Below are 6,000 nucleotides of genomic sequence, written 5' to 3'. Positions count from 1 at the left end.
AGGTGGAGAGTCAGGGAGAACTTTAAGGAGGATGCTTGTTGATGATTGAGGGCCTGAACTAAGTGGGAACGGAGAGAAAAAGAATCATTCTTATATAACACAGTCATGTTGAGAACTGGGCATTGTTCAGCGAGCTTCACAGGCATGCTTTCTGGAAATGCTCACAAACACCTCTAGCTGTCTCATGATCCTTAAATAATGCATGGAAATCATTTAGGACAGTGTCCAGCATATGAACATATCCAATAAATGTTATTAGTTGTCATGCTTATTTTAAAGATTATTAAACAAAACAAACAGAAAAATATCTGAGCCAAGAGGTTGCCCAACTCTGACATCCAAACACAGACACATTCTGATCCCAGCTCCCATGTTCCCAAGGTCTTGTCCAACCACACTGTGTTTTCTCTAGTGCTGTGAGAAACGTTTCAAAGTAAGAACGAGTAAGACTTGGAGACAGACATGGGCCACTGCCTGCAAGCTGGGAACAAATAGGACAGAAGCCAATGGCAAGGGAGAGGCAGAAGTTGGAGAAGGAAGAGATAAATGTGGAAACAATTTGCTGAGGAAGGCAGGGACAAGTAGCATTAAGGGGACAGCTGGTTGGGCTAGATTCAAAGGGAAGAAAAGGTCCTGTGGGAAAGATGACACCACTAGTAGGTGGAGGAAGGGCATCAGGAATTAAATGCAATATAATATCTACTAGTGACTAAGGGCTTATCAAAAGATCAGATACCTTCTTCATTTTTACTTTGAAAGTCCTCAAAAAATCGATCAAAGTCCAGGTGTGGTGGCTTACGCCTGTAATCCCAGCACTTTGGGAGGCCAAGACAGGAGGGTCACTTGAGGCCAGGCAATGCAGTGAGACCCTGTCTCTAAAAAATAAATAAATAAATAAAATCTATCAAAGCGTTAACTCTCCTCTTCCTAGGGTATTTATCCAACAGAAGATCAAGGCGGGAGGATCACTTGAGGCCAGGAGTTTGAGACCAGCCTGGGCAACAGAGCAAGACCCGCATCTCTAAAAAAACATTAAAAAATTAGCCAGGCATGGTAGTGCATACCTGTAGTCTCAAGTACTCAGCGGGAGGACTGTTTGAGCCCAGGACTTTGAGGCTACAGTGAGCTCTGACTGCACCACTGCACTCCCGCCTGTGTGACAGAATGACATACTGTCTCTAAAGAGGAAAAAAACAAAACAAAACAAAAGCCCAGGAGCCAGGGAAGACTTTCAACACATAGTATGTTGAATGAATGAAGTGATCCAGGTTTTTGTGTGCATTTAATTTCACCTCTAGGTGCTGATCCAGTTTGTGGTATAGTGTTCTGGAGGTCCAACATCATCTACTTCCTGCCCTTCAGAGGTATGCTGATGTTGTGTGTACATCAACATCAGCACAGTCTCCTGAATGAACCTAAATTCAGTTAACATAAATTTGCATTAAAACTAATATTAGGCTTTGGATTATGTATCTGAGTTGTTTTGCATGATCTCCATTGCTCACAGATTTCCTTATCTCATTTTTCAGAGTATTTTGAAATTGACTCTAATCTACTAATTCATTCCATTTTGACCACTGTCTTATGTGAATTGTTGGAACCAGACTTCTTTGGTCACCATTTTCTAGATATGCATTCATATTTAACGCTGTTGGGCTTCCTAAGTGATGACTTGGAAGGCCTTACTGAATTTTATTTTCCTCTCATTCGTAGACAGATTAAAAAAAAAAAGCTTTCCATTTTTAGGCAAATTCTTAAACTTTGTTAGCCTTAGTTCCCCATTCTTTTTTGAGACAGGGTCTCGCTCTGTTGCCCAGGCTGGAGTGCAGTGGTACCACCATAGCTTGTGACAGCCTCAAACCCCTAGGCTCAAGTGATCTCCTGCCTCAGTCTCCCCAATAGCTCAAACTACAGGCACCCAACACCATGCATGGACTAAGTTTTTAATTTTTTGTAGAGAGAGGGTCTCACTACGTTCAAGACCAGCCTTGAACTCCTGGGCTCATGCGATCCTCCTGCCTTGGTCTTCCAAAGTGCTGATAGTACAGACGAGAGCCACTAGGCCCAGACTAGTTTCCTCATTCTTAAAATGGGAATAACAGAATCTAAGAGTTGCCTGCGGTAAATGAGATCACACATGTACTTATCACGTGGGCTTCCAAATGTCAGCTCTCTGGTGCACTAACTGTGCAATCTTGTGTAAGTCTCCTAATTTTCAGGTCCTATTTCCTCTTTTGTGAAACGTGGCCAAGGGAGAATGGACTTTGCAGTGTTTGTGTTTCAGTCTAAGGTAATATTCTCTACTTGGGATTGCAGTCCAGCCACCACTTACCAGCTATATGCCCTTGGGCCATACTCCCTCTGCGCCTCAGTGTGAGCCTATCAATGACATCTAAGAGCTGTTTATCCAGTCAAGAGTTGCTTGCCACAGGCTAAGACATTGGTTCCCTTGAAAACGCAACCCTATAGCTTAAGGTCACCTGCTGTTAAGATTTTCCAACACTTACTCACCATATAGCTTTCTTGTGGTGAAACTCAAAAGTTATTTCCATTTACCCAAAAGCAAACCTCAGTGTGTACATATGGAATGGCTTGGATTGAACTGTGTGAGGAATACACAGATTCTTGCCTTGTTTGGAGACCACTTCTGGCGGGTACCCACTAAGGAGTTGCTCCTGGACAGCGTATTTCCTTTTCCTCCTCCTGGCAGGCAAATATGACAGTCATATCTGAGTCTCTTGACATCTGGGAGTTGAATGGGGAAGACATTCTCCCTCTTGCTAGAAATCTTTGTTCCTATTCAAAATTTAGAAAGAATATTTGTCATGAATGTGACAGTAAGTCGTAAAAGGACTCCTAAGGCTCTTGCAAAGGAAAACTCATGTCATCATGTTTTTTTTTTGAGACAGGGTCTTGCTCTGCTGCCTAGGCTGGAGAGCAGTGCTGTGATCATGGGTCATTGCAGCGTCAATCCCCCCCGGCTCTAGCCATTCTCTTGCCTCAGCCTCTTAAGTAGCTGGGGCTACACCTACCACGCCTGGCTATTTTTTATTTTTGTAGAGACGGGGTCTTACTATGTTGCTCAGGCTGGTCTCGAACTCCTGGGCTCAAGCAATCCTCTGGCCTTGGCCTCCCAAAGCGCTGGGATTACAGGTGTGAGCAACTGTGTCTGGGCTCATGTCATCATTTCTGATCTCCTGTAATGGTTATCATGCTGCCAGTACCAGAACTATAATTTCAGACAATGACCAGAGCTTGGGATATAAATTCTTGTAATATCTTTTGGGGGTTTTTAATCTTATGCCCTTGTTACAAAATGAAATGCACAACTCCTTGGTCAATCATTGAAAGTTTAAATTCTCCCCTCTTGATGTCTTTGTCATGTGGTAACTAACATTGGTAATCTTGCAGCATCAGATCACTGTCCCACAGTCACCTATGCACTGTAACTTCAAATACTCCAGTTGTTGCAAGCAGTTACTCATCTTAACAATCTAGCTACCAGCCTGTAAGCCCTACCTTATTTGTTGGCACAACCTTGGAAAGCCCCAAATCAGATTTTTGTGATTTTTATTTCACCCCAACTTCATCTTGCAGATTTAATGTCCTACATATTTCTGATCTTGTCTCTTCTCTATCCTTATGACCAACGCCCTCATGCATCATTTCTTTTCTATTTCAGGGGTCTGTTAAGTGCCTCTTGGTCTTAACTTTCTCAAATCCATCCTAAAATAGAAAATGATTCCTTCCTGGCTTAGAACCCTTCTATTGCTCCCAATTTCAACTTCTGACATCATGGTTCCATCCTCTCCAAAGTCACCCCAGATAGTCATACTAAACTTCGGGTTCCTTAAACTAGAAATTATATTCATGTCTTGGCCCTCTGTTGTTTGTATGTCTGAAATCCCTTTAACACACATCGTAGCCTGGATAACCCGAACTTCCCTAACATTTCCCCCACGTACAGGCAAGTTGATTTTCCTCCAATATATCTCTGCCCTAAATCATGTCATTATTTGCTTACATCTATTTCCCCTAAGAAACGCTGAAGTCTTTGATGGCAAAGCTGTGGCTCACTCCTTTTTTTTTTTTTTTAAATCGCCATCACTTGTTAGTGCTTGCTGAATTAACAGATGTAAGGAGTTAACTTACTGATGCACTAGCTCAAACGTATTTAGATTGTTACCTTACAGATAGCTTTTTTTTTTTGAGACGGAGTCTCGCTTTGTCGCCCAGGCTGGAGTGCAGTGGCGCTATCTCGGCTCACTGCAGCCTCCGCCTCCGGGGTTCAAGCAATTCTCCTGCTTCAGCTTCTCAAGTAGCTGGGACTACAGGCGCGCACTGCCACACCTGGCTAATTTTTTGCATTTTTAGTAGAGACAGGGTTTCACTATGTTGGCCAGGATAGTCTTGATTTCCTGACCTCGTTATCTGCCTGCCTCGGCCTCCCAAAGTGCTGGGATTACAGGCGTGAGCCACCATGCCCAACAGCCTCACAGATATCTATAACCATTTATAAATACATATAAAAGCTTTTGGCCAGTCGCGGTGGCTCAAGCCTGTAATCCCCAGCACTTCGGGAGGCCAAGGCGGATGGATCACCTGAGACCAGGATTTTCGAGACCAGCCTGGCCAACATGGTGAAACCCCCGTCTCTACTAAAAATACAAAAATTAGCCGAACGTGGTGGCGCGTGCCTGCAATTCCAGCTACTCAGGAGGCTGAGGCATGAGAATCGCTGGAACCCGGGAGGCAGAGGTTGCAGAGAGGTGAGATCGCACCACTGCACTCCGGCCTGGGCGACAGAGCAAGACCCTGTCTCAAAATAAATAAAAAAAAGCTTTTGCTATTTGGTGTAAATAAAAGCCAACTTATACACGGTGCTTACTATATGCCAGGAACAAATTAATTCATTAAATCCTGACAACTTTATGAGACAGGCACAAATATCTGTTTACTAGTGAGGAATTATCTACGATTTACTGGTAAGAAAAACTGAGACCCACAGGTTGTGACTTGCTCAAGGTCCAGCTGGTGGAGCCAAGACAAGGTGCAGGTAGTCCCGCCCTAGAGTCTGACCCGAACCACATTTAACCTCTATGTGGTGTGTAGGTTATTGCCATGAGTAAGAATCAGAATGTTAACGCGCATTCCAGGAAGGCAGGGACACCATTGAGTGTTACTGCTGTACTTTAGGGGCCAGAGCAGGGCAGGCTGGATGCGCGGAGGAAACTCAGTTAGGTCAGAAGCCTGGCAAGACAAGGGAATTTTCTGGTCCTCGTACACCTCTCCAACCTCACATCCTACTAGTCTTCCAAGAGGATTCTAACTGCACATGGCTCCCTAGTTTCCGGCTTCTCTTCCTAGGGAGGGTCTGCGGCCCGTCTGCACCGCCCTCTCCCCGCAGTCCCGTTTTCCTGTCCATGCTTGGAGGGATCCGGCCGAGCCGTCGGCCGCAGCTGCGCGCTGCTCCGCCGACTCGCACCCCCTCGGCGAAGCGCTGCATTTTATGTAATTTTCTGCCGGGCTGCTGGCTTGTGGGGGGTTGCGGCTGGGTCTCGGCAGCCTTCAGCGCCGCAGACGCTCCGGCAACGCCGGCATCCGAGGCCCCCGCCCCAGGAGCGCGGGTCCGGGCGGCGTTCCCCTCTGCGGGAGGCGCGGCGAGCCAATCGTCACTTTTAAGGCTTTCGTGTCCTCGAGGCGAGGGGTCTTCCGTGGGGGGCAAGACGCGCTGGCCCCAGACGACCGGTCCGTGAAATGACCCTTTCGAGCGACCCGGAGCGGGAGACCTTGCCAAACCCGCGGCTCGGGGCCCCTGTGGTCTCGCGTAGAGGACCCAAGTCCCACGGGGGGCGGCGGTAAATCGCCCCCTCCTGTGGCCGCGCTTCCTCCCCCAGCACCCGCCCGCTGCTGGGCCGCCCGGCGTCGCGCCGCCGCCTCACAAAGCCCGGGCGGCCGCCTTATCGCGCGCAGGGATTCGGGCCACGCGCTCTCCCCTCC

At 46.9% G+C, this 6,000-nt stretch overlaps 1 pseudogene across 1 annotated transcript; it reads left to right on the top strand.

Moving 5' to 3' along the window:
- Positions 1–4,860: 4,860 nt before the first annotated feature.
- LOC101176337 lies at positions 4,861–5,862 on the top strand (annotated as a pseudogene). The gene has a single exon (XR_180277.3). The product of XR_180277.3 is annotated as a putative uncharacterized protein encoded by BRWD1-AS2 (transcript).
- Positions 5,863–6,000: the final 138 nt, after the last annotated feature.

This window comes from Nomascus leucogenys, chromosome 25, assembly GCF_006542625.1.
Source record: "Nomascus leucogenys isolate Asia chromosome 25, Asia_NLE_v1, whole genome shotgun sequence".
NCBI classification, from domain to species: Eukaryota; Metazoa; Chordata; class Mammalia; order Primates; family Hylobatidae; genus Nomascus; species Nomascus leucogenys.
The sequence above is the reverse complement of the archived record's forward strand: the minus strand, read 5'-3'. Positions and strand labels throughout refer to the sequence as shown.